The 11559-nt window shown below is 41.7% G+C and overlaps 1 protein-coding gene across 3 annotated transcripts in view; it reads right to left on the bottom strand.

Annotated features, from left to right (window-relative positions):
- The window catches only part of LOC111867530 (adenylosuccinate lyase), a 70436-nt gene that overhangs the window by 32481 nt on the left and 26396 nt on the right, over positions 1-11559 (bottom strand). The window lies entirely within an intron of this gene.

The raw sequence follows: 11559 nt of genomic DNA, 5'->3' as shown, positions 1-11559 counted from the left end.
CGTGGAGGTAGACCTAGGCCCAAATTGGGGCTGTAGCGCCACAGAAAAAAAAAAACAAAAAACAATTCTCTTACCCATCTGTCATTTAGCACAAAACTTTCAGATATGAGAACAACTGTCGGCATATCACAGCATTGCGGAGCTGTCACGATGGTATTTTGATGTTTATACTGAATGACAGGTCGCTGTCTTCGCTTACGTTCAAACGTTTGCGTCTTCACTTGGTCGCAATGTATTATCCATTCAAGATTTAGTATGAATAAGAAAGTTGGTGATGAAGAAAAGGCAAAAACTTAAAAGCTATCTCTGTAACAGGCCGTAGAGGCCCATATGGTTGTGTACCATCGAGGCTCCCACATATTCTAGGCAATCGGATCACAGATGGCGGTGAGGTTGTCAGCCTTACGCGCCGGCTGCCCGCCCTTTACCCCCAGGAAGATTCCTGGTACTCATTTCTGTTAGAGGCTGAGTCAATCCCAAGGCCATAGTGCGGCTGGAAGGATTAGGTCAACTGAAAAATCCAATATACCATCAAGAATCGAACCCGCGATCTTCCTACTTCTAGCATGGTGCCTTAACCAACTACGCTACCGCCTGCCTCCAGAAGTCCGTGACGACGGTATATTAATATATTTATGGTCTTTTTTTGTACATACCCACCCATCTAGTTAGATTATACACGTATGGGAATGTTCTGTTTTTACGTTTGTATTCTTCATGTCTCATTTATGTAACACTCGTCGGGTTTGCTTTATTTGGAATTACGTCTTCTCCTGTTTTTAGGAAATTTCATCTGGTCAAATTTAACCCTCTATACTAATTGGGTCTGTGTGTTTTTCCATCTTTTTTATCTGTAATATTAAAGATCGATAGTCTGTGCCCTAATCTTTGATTTTACAGTATCTACAGTTATTCTTTTTAGAATCTGACTCTACATGTCCCATAGATAGATGGTAGGCCAATGGCCAATATCCTTGAAGAAGAAGAAGAATTCTACATTTTTATCTTTTGTTTTAGTCCCACTGTGATTTTATTGGCGCTGGCGTTAGCGCGAAATTCGTCGCTATGTGGGACCCTGGGTAGCTGCCCCTCTCGGCCCACCCTACACATGACTCTGTACAACATTCATTAGTTTAGAGAATCTTTAGTCTACAATTTCACAGTAAAAACAAACAGAAATGCGTCCAGGTACATAATATTAAAAGAAATAATGAATCTTAAAAATTACACACTTTAAAGACAAGTCTCTTCTCTTAAACAGGCATCGTACATTAACTCAAAATCTGGAACAACAGCTTTGTATTTAAAACAATAAATATTTGTTTATTAAAATAATTTATGCTTGTGGTTAAAATCATTCAGTGGAGTGGTCAACCCTCAACTTCATGATTCTGAAACCACCTTTAATTCTAACATAAATTACGTAAATATTTATCAACATTATTATCTGACCTTGTAATCTCAGACGTTAAATAACTGAACTGGTTACTTGAAAACGGGAATATGTTCAATGGGTGAAAAGTACACGTCTCCTTTCCCCGCTAATCGATTAAATTATCCTTAAGATCGATCTACGCTCTCTTAATCTGTGTTAACGGAAATTATAGCTGATTCATGCATGACTGTCCATGCACGGGGGATCATACAAAGAACACATAAAAATTAACAAATCCTTAATTTATATGGTACTCAATTCACTATACGGTTATGATCAATGATATGCCCATTTTTATTATAGTTTGCTAGCACAATTACCCAACATGCCAAGAAACTATTGCAAACGCATTTGAGGGTATATTCAGACTTTCAAGCAAAGCATTAGCTACCGATACGTATATAATCAAAACATTTAATTATTATCAGCTATTACTAAGTTACATATTTTATTAAAATGAGGCAAAAAACACATTTTACATGATTTACGTGGGTTTCTGCTTGTATTTTGAATGTAATTCAATACTTATGGGAAAGAGAAACTGTCACGAACAAATGCAGCAGAGAAATATTAAACATGGATTTTGTGTAACATGTTCTATTTTATTGNCCTTACATGTTAATGTAATGTTAATGTTACATGTTTTAATTAGCATCAAGAAATTTTATACAATTTTATAAAAAACTTTACATTCCCAGGATACTGCTGTGTTTGGAAAAATGTGAAATGTCTATTTTGTGTACTATGTATTGTAGCATATAAGTGTACGTACTTTACGTCTAAACAACTTATGTGATGGTGGTTTCCTATTTGTAGTGATGTTTGCCCTCTGAAGATGGTCCACAGAGACCGAAACATGTAAGGGTGTTGGGTTTTCATGTAGTAAAAAACTTTCAGGTCGCATTGGACGGAGTGATTTATATTTGTAATTGTTAGTGTGACGGACCAGAATGAAACAAATCAAACGAACCTACTTGGCTATGAATGACAACTGAACCGATGAAGTAGTAGTGGCCTATTTTAAGATACTACACAAGCATTCTGCTTGTGAACGAGAAAGACACTAAACAACTTCAGATTAGTAGACATGCGGACCTACTGCTTACTGCTGGTGGAAATTTCAACAAATATCACCATCGAATAAACGCAGATTTCTTTAAAAATGTTATGCTTCCTTTGTCTCAAATGCGTATAAGGATGACACAAGAAACCTGACTTACTTAGCGCAGTTAGCAGCGAGTGAAAAACATGTAACATACGGTTAAATTCCATTCATAGACCCATATTGTAGAACACATGCAAGAACCACGGTTTAATTAGCAGACGCGCAGCATTGTTTAGCCCATGTTCAAACACACCTTGTTTGTTTACAGCACGTAATACAGAAAGTATAAATAGCAGATGCACAAAAGTAGATTAATATTTGTTGGTTCATCAGCTGAGAAGGAAACTATACTCCTGAACTGCTCCAACATCGCTACACATGTGAGTAATGTGTTTTGTCTTATGGTAATGTACTGAGTTTCAGAACAGTGACGGCCACTCGGACACGGCCAGTAATTTCAGATATTAAAAATATTGTATTTCTGGACATTATCCATCGCACTAAAAACACCGTCTATTTCTATTACAAAACACGACTCCCTATCACCGGAGATAGGGACTAGCTCTATCGATTAGGCCCAACTGAGTAGGTTTTATTTGAAGACGGAGACAGAATCCAGCCTACGAAACGTTACGTTTTATAACAAACAGGACAATGGATAATGACCAGAAACGCAATATTTGTTTTAATGTACCATCGTCACAATATTTAGATCTTAATTTCAGGTATAGTAAACTAATTAGTCTAGAGGTGAATACAGAATAACACAGTTAAAAATTTAAGTACCTGGGGGCAACAATAATAAAAGAAAATTATGTTTGTGATGAAGTAGCAGATATGAATATGCCTTTGGCCTTGATAACCTAGAACTATTTTCCTTGTACGTTTGAAATCGACGTTGTAGACCTTAGTGAGGCCCACGGGCATACCGCCGTATGCCAAGTTTTCGTGCGAAGAGTCGTCCTTTTATAAAAGCTTTTCATTTTGATAGCAAACTCGAAATTTCGTACAAATCGATAAAATACTCGCAGTTTCATAGATGGGCTGACACGACTTTCTCATTATACGTTCACAGGACACAGCTCGGGTACAACCCACACAGAATTATACAAAGAAAAAAGTTTATGGAGGAAAAGTGTCTGAAATCGTCCAATGTGATAAGTGCCTACTGCAGACAAGGTTTACCACATGACCCTTAACATTTCGCTACTCCTTAAAATATCTCAACACTTTTATCAATACTGGTAGTTGCTCCTGTGTTTCATTAAACATCATGTCATGAAAGACGTGAGAAGGAGTGGAGGTATACTTCCATGGACTTGTACTTATTTATTTAAAGATGCTTTCAATCGTATTATACAGCGCCGAATGTCTGGATGATTAGTAAACTATGCATTTGAAAGGTCGTGAAAGGAAGTGGTCTTGGCCTATTTCGAGGTACTATCCGAGCATTTCCATGCAGCGACTACTGAAAGCCACGAAAAACCTCTGTCGTGATAGTCAGTCTCCTGGTCGAGGCCTGAACCCGACTCTATAATATGAAGAAGGAAAGCCATCCGCTCGACCACGACGGTCGGTCCCACGGTCATCAACCTGGGGCAAGATGGAAAGGAAAGGTCACCTTCAAATTCAGGTCGTTTTCCTCTTACAGAAAGAACATCCTGTACCCATAGAACAGGAGACTGGGTGGGCCACAGAGTGTGTCTGAACATAGCGAAGGGAAAATACGAAGTTCTGGGAAGAACCACTCGCCTACTTTCAGTGTCAGAATTACTTTACAAGTGGCGGTACACCGCCAATCAATTCGTCTTGGCGCCGAGGCTCACGACCAGATTCTTTGGCAACTGAACAATTGCAGGCATAGTCCTTATGTAACACCCTCTCTGACGAGAAGATGGGTTTGTCTCTTATGAATAGGCTTGGCCTTTCGTCAAGAGTACGTATCGCACATGTAGCGTGTTATTGAAAATTCTTTCTTGAGCACTATACACAAGTTCTCTGTCAGTACAGGCTTTGCAAAGCAGATCATGCCTATCTTACGTATCACATGCTACAACGATAGCTTAATCACTGGAACGATCGTAAGCTTGGCCACAGCCAAGTTTAAGCCTCTTATATTTTCTATGTCTGGCTTCACCTTGTCCTACACCGCGAACATGTTCATTCTCATGATTTTGTGTGACTTCTGCTTGTTGCCCACACAATTTTGTTACATGATCGTATACATATGGAAGGATGAAAGCCGTGTGCAAATCGTGGACGTGGGCCTCGCCAACGCAGTCAATCTCGGGTCCGAGTTCCGTGGGACTCGCTACCATATTTTATTTTCTCAGATTTAAGATTTCCCTTTTGTCGCCTCCTATGACTCGCACGGCTATGGTGGAGGTATTCTACTCCGGCTCCACACGGGATGCCTGTTTTCCTTTTCTAGATGCTGAGTATCTGATAAAACACGGACCATATAGAAAACCCCGCGTCCAACAGTTATACTGTTGTGTGTATTCGTTGTTGCGGTAAAATCATTACCGAGCCGTTGCCTAACAACGGCAGTCTCTTCTGCCTCCATTATTCCGGCTGCCTGTTAGGAGGGGATATACAGATATACAGACAGCAATGTAGTCTCATTAGTATCCTTTTATTACTCAAAATAAGGATAGTGGACCAATCCGACCCCGACGGCGTACCCCGCAGTCTAGTCTCTACAGGCCTACCTCTGCTCCTATTAACAGTGTACGAGAGCTAATGATCTCAATGCGCCATGTTGTTTGTTTCACTTCAGATGTCGGAAGACAAGAAGATATTTGCCAGACGACTTCAGCTCGTCCTGAAGATTGTGGAACTCAGCCTAGCTATCGTCTGTGTGGGGCTCATAGTCGATCCCATAAACCACAGGATGCAGCTCAACATGCACCATGTCGGCCTTGTATACGTGACATATGCAGGATTCATCTTCATCAATACCATCGTCCTAATTGGGCAGACGAAGAGCGAGCGCATGCCACAACTCATGGTATGTGTCACGGTTACTAATCGTCCGTCAACTTAACGATTAAGACTGAATACTGATTCATTCAAAGACACTGTTTTAACTAATGTCTTACCTCCGTGGTCTAGTGGTCAGAGTTCCTTCCTACAGATCCAGAGGGCTCGGGTTCGGTTCCCGGCGCTACCAGATTTTGTGAGAAGTAGTGAATCTGGAACGGGTTCCACTCAGCCTCGTGAGGATAACTGAGGAGCTATTTAAAGGAAATGGCGGCTCCCGTATATAAAGCCGAGATTAACGGCCGTGGGGATCCCTTGCGCTGACTACGCGACACCCTCTATCCGCTAAAGTTGGCACTAACTTCGCCGACAAGCGGCGCCGCTCGGTCGGTATAGTTCGCTTGCGGTCTACAGGCCATGGAGTTTGTTTTTTTCCCCTTATTCCGTAGCTAATCCGGGTGCCGGGTAGGTGATGAAGACTCAGACTTAAAGACTGGGGACATGTTGCCTAGTCAAGGCGGGCGACTGAGTATAGAGCAATAGAGGAAAGACGATTAGCGTGGGAAAGAACGAAAAAGAAAACCCGGGAGAAAACCTATTCTAGTGCTACTTCGTCACCACATACCTCACATGACGTCACCCGGGCCTGAATACGAGCGCCACGGTCAGAAGCCACTGCCTAACCGCTTAACGAAGTAAGCAATTAACTGCTCAGTCATTTCTCGCTAACAGTTTCTCACAAAATCAAGTATATATCTGTGTTTTATGAAACCCGGAGGTTCATTACGTATTCACCAAGTTCCCTGATCCATATCAACAGGCAGATGAATCCAACTATCATCATTCTATCCTCTTATCTTTAAAATCAATTTTAATATTATCTTTTCACCTATGTCTAGGTATTTCAACTGGTCTTATTCGCTCGAGTTTTATGCAAAGCTACCTCCCGAACACATATAAACAACGTTCGGCGGAAGTTGTACTCTGGACGGTGTGTCAATTGTTCAGGAAAGACCAGGGCGCTAACTTTTTTTCCTGTTTTGCAGTGGGTGCTGTTCTCGCTGACGGGTGGCGCTCTGTTTCTGGCAGCGGGATCTGTTATAATCGATGACTGGAGGAACCTGTGGAGTGGGCTGAAGCACGTTGGATACTCCAAGCAATATATGGATATGATGATTGCCTCGGGCATTATTGGCATCTTCAATGCTCTAGTTTACTTCATTGATTTTGCGCTTACAATTGCATTCGCTTGAAAGTCGTCATAAGTTGGGAGACTGGAAATATCGAAGAATACCAAATGTGAAAACCTCCAAATTCAACTGTGAATGTATGAACAGATAATTTTACGTATGTAAGCTAATGTTTCTGGATAGTACTCAGGCCTGACTCTAGCCTAAATGCCGCATCAGGCGATGATGTGTTCCTACCCATGCTCCTCACTTAAACCAGGCACATTTTCTGCGAACTTGACACAATAATACGAAACTTCCAGAAGATGTGATAAAGACTTGCACTGATAACGTAATTATTGCAAATGTCCAGTTACAGTGTTGCTGCATAACATGTGTAGATCGCTGCCAGCTAACGGTCATCACATAAACAACAGAGGAGCAGAAATTAATTTTCATTTAAACAAAAAATAAAAAATAAAAAAAACAAGAGTGAGAAAAGGGTTTGTACAATATAACACCCAAGAGAACGGCTCGGTCTGCCTGTGTTGTGGCTCATGCACCCATTTTGCTAAGGGTAAATTTCCCTCCTCAAATCACAAGTTTTCTTATATTTTTAGTTTGGAAACGCTAACATCTATACGGAAGAAGACTAATTAAAAAATTCTTCACAGTTATTGATATAAAAGTCCTTCCATCAGCAGCATGTATAGACAGTGTCACGTAACTTCGAACAAGGCCCCGCATAGCTTGTGGTGGGAGGAGTTTCTTAACACTCGTTCTTCCACTGGCCGCCTGTCACTTCTCACACGCTCCACCCCCTTGTCTGAAAATTGTCTTCTGCGCATTCAAGGTCACTCTTGGCCTTCTTCGAAGTTACGTGACACTTGCTATAACTCTGCCACACAGTATCTCGACGTTACGTTGTTCCCAAAGCAAGTTTCAGTTCTTCCTATGAATTTCACTTATGTACTGTAAATCACTTTTTGTTGACAAGTAGGTTCAAGTGCTCCTGCAGTCACCTTATTATCCCACAAGACACCGTATCAATCGATCAATCATGAATAGAATTGGAGCAGGAAGTATCATATGGCTATCAAACAGATCAGAATACATTCCCAAAAGTGAGTACACATGTGTGTAAACTGAACTGGGTACAGGACGAGGAGGCCATCTTGAATTTTAAACACGTTTATGGGGTTATATTTCAGTAACAAGCAATTCACATTAGGCTGGGCTTACTTACGGAATTCACCTTCTTTGCTTTTATGCATAATGCTTACTCTGGCGTTACTGAAGAGAACAGTGATCCTTGAACTTACATGCAGTCCATTACAGGCCTGGATATATTTTTTTTTATAAGCCTCTACTTTTCGTGGGGCTTTAGTCCTCAGTATCAGACAAACAACTCCGAGTACCATACATTTATTTAATGGTACTCCTGTTCACAGCAACATTGTAATGAAGTTTAACACTTTAGTTTTCCTGGTCATGACACCGTGTAGCTTAGTAGGTGGCTAATAAGTTTCGGGAGAATATATATATATGTAGTACGTTCCTCTGAGATGTTGGTACCCACCTATCACACTACACGGCATGCTAACCCATAAGACACTAGTATGCGGTAATAATCCTGTCTATTGGGTTTACAAATGCAAGGTGTGCTGTGGTCCCAACATGGCATGAAATCATATATAAGTAAGCTACAAAACAGACTCTTTCAGTTTTTGTAAATTAATGTACTTTAACAGAACAAAAGAGTTCAATAAATGATCAATAAAGTGGTGTGTCATTTATTTACTGCCATCTGTAACAGGTCGTTATAATTAAGCCTAATTATAATAAATGCCTTAAACGAAATTAATTAAAATTGTAATTTCCTGCTTTCTTCTTACTTTGACAAAAAAATGTAAATATGCTTATGTTATCTGTATGCTGTGTGTCTGTGAATCTCCACTATTAACTTTCGAACGTCTAAACCAGTCTGTATAGAACCTGGTATGTATATCATGGCAACTGAGCCCATCCCAACGGCGTAGTTCATAAATCCCTCCTATCAAGCTGTGTATGTCTCCTATCGTTGCTAGGCAAAGGCTCGGCAGAGTATATCCCTCCTTTCAGGCTAGGCAGCTGCTCCATAAACACGTTCCCACGGCAACGACTACATGCAACAATAAAATAACTGTTGGACTCGTGTGTCTGCGGGACCGTCTGTATCACCTATCGTTGCTAGGTAACAACTCGGTAAAGACGTTCCCACGGTAACAAAGAATCGTTAGAGGCGTCGTTTTCTCTGCGGTCTGTGGCGTACCAAAGACACCACTGGATTTTATCATTCGACCTAATCCTTCCAGCCGCACAATGCCCTAGGGTCAACTCAGCCTCTAACAGAAATGAGTACCAGGAATCTTCCTGAGGTGTAAAGGGCGGCCGGGGAGTAAGGCTGACAACCTTACCGCCATCTGTGAGTCAATCGTCTAGGAATTGTAGATGTCTCAACGTCTCACACCTCTATGGACCTTCACGGCCTGTTACAGGGATAGCTTTGAGTACCAGGATACTGTTCTGCATTAGGTGACGAAATACATGCCTTTATCTGCATTCACGTATACACCAACCTCCTTACTAATATTCAATAGAGATCCTGCGATTTTCTTTGTGTATTTATTTCCCCCAACAAATTAACATCAGGATAGACCACAAGCTTCTGCGTCTCAATCAATTCCAGCCTCTCCCAGTTTCGTGCATGTCCTGCACGTACTTCAGTGGTGTATTCCAAAGCGACGCTGAAAGCAATGGTGATGAAGTCCTCGTTTCAGGCCGTTCCAGATAGGAAATGCCTGGGACAAATATGTCACTATACGGGCTTTGCTATAGGCTTCATTTAAATACATGCTAATTAGCCTAACTAGTCTCATGGGCACGCTAAACTCAATGAGAATGTACATCGCAGTCGTACCTCACCCTGCGGCTTCCGGATGCACGAATTTCAAGACGTACGAAACCACTGACACCCATTTCGGACTCGGAACTCGAATTTCGGGCCCTCGATAATTTCTACAGAAGAGCCAAGGCCCCAGCGACCATTCTTCCGGCGTCCTCACCCAAGCCGTGTCCCTTCCAAACTCTACCATAACCAAAGCTCCTACGATTTCACGAGGGGCTGGCGATGTCGGACTTCGATTTTAAAAAAACCTCCGTAGCTTTAGTCCGCAAGCGAACTATACCGACCGAGAGACCGTCGCTTGTCGGCGAAGTTAGTGCAACTTTAGCGGATAGGAGGTGTTGCGTAGTCAGCGCAACGAATCCCCACAGACGTTAATTTCGGTTTTCTAGACCGGAGCCGCTACTGTTCAATTCAAGTAACTCCTCAATTTGGACACAGTTCCAGACCCACTACTTCCCAGAAAATCTGGGAGCGCCGGGAATCGAACCTGGGACCTCTGGATCTGTAGCCAGGAACTCTGACCAATAGACTACAGAGGCGGTCGACTTCGATAAAATGTCAATTTAATTATTTATAAAGTTTGTACACGCTATGATATCCCGACACACAGAGAGGAAGGAGGTCGCATAAGCCTATTAATGAAGTATGCTAGAAAACGGGTCTGAGCTTTGAGCTCCGGGAATGTAACCTTACAAGTATATGTCCCATGTACTAATGGACTCGCTTTGCAATTTTTCGATTTCCAAAATGCTTTCGGGAACATATTAAGTCGTACTGTGCCTATTTTTCAACTGAAACACGGCTTTTCTTGGAGTCCTCACATAACGAGCCTGTGGGGAAACAGAAGGAATACAAAAAAAAGATACGCTCGAGGTCTATACCCTCAGGTTTCCCTTAGTATGTATGCCAAGTTTCAGCTTTCTGGGTTCCTTGGTTTTGGGATCAGAGCATTAAAACACAAACATACACACATTCACTGTTACTTTGATGATGATGATAACCATCAACCGAAAAATAAATGTAGGTTTCTTGAAGCTGCAATTTTTACAAGCCATAGACACATACGAAAATTATAAAAATTCGTTTGTGTTTGGAAGATGTGTTATCGTACACCAAAAAGTCCAAGTCACCTTACGAAAAACTGTCAGTCACGTTACAACTGACGGTCCGCGAGTCACTTCTTCCTGGTGTCCAGCCTCACCGGATTTTAGTCCTTGTCTGGCCATTTATTCTTCTGTCTTTGTGAGGTGTCCTATCTGACGAGACGATGGATCTGTCACTTGTCAAAAGTCACGGTCCACAATACTTCAAATTTTGCGTGTATACATTATATATGGTCAGTCACTTGTCACCAGTTTGTCATTGTCACATTTGTAATTTTATATGCAAGTAACTAGCTCCATGGAGCTGAACCCTTCTTCAAAAGCAAAACTCAAGAATTTCCCAACATTTTATGGAACCCGAAGATTCATTAACGTGCTCATAAGAGCCCTCCATTGGTCCATATCTTGACTCTGATCAATCCTGTCCTATTTAAGATCCATTTTAATATTATCCTCCCACCTATGTCTTGGTCTTCCCGGTGGCCTCTCTCTTTCTGCCTTTTCCACCAAAATCGTATATACAGTCCTCTTCTCCCCCATGCGTACTACATGCCCTCACCATCTCATCCTCCTTGATTTCATCACCATAATTTTATCTAGCGAACAGCTCAAGTTATGAACCTCCCCATTATGCAATTTTCTCCGACCTCCTACCGTTTCATCCTTCTTCGGTCAAAAATATTCTCCTCAGTGTTCCGTTCCCAAATACCCTCGGTCTGCGTTCCTCCCCTAATGTCAGAGACCAAGTTTCACACTCATACAAAACTACAAGGGGGGAACCCGGTAGCGTAGTTGCTTCAGGCACCATGCTACAAGCC

This window comes from Cryptotermes secundus, unplaced genomic scaffold (genome assembly GCF_002891405.2).
Source record: "Cryptotermes secundus unplaced genomic scaffold, Csec_1.0 scaffold1979, whole genome shotgun sequence".
Taxonomy (NCBI): domain Eukaryota; kingdom Metazoa; phylum Arthropoda; class Insecta; order Blattodea; family Kalotermitidae; genus Cryptotermes; species Cryptotermes secundus.
The sequence above is the reverse complement of the archived record's forward strand: the minus strand, read 5'-3'. Positions and strand labels throughout refer to the sequence as shown.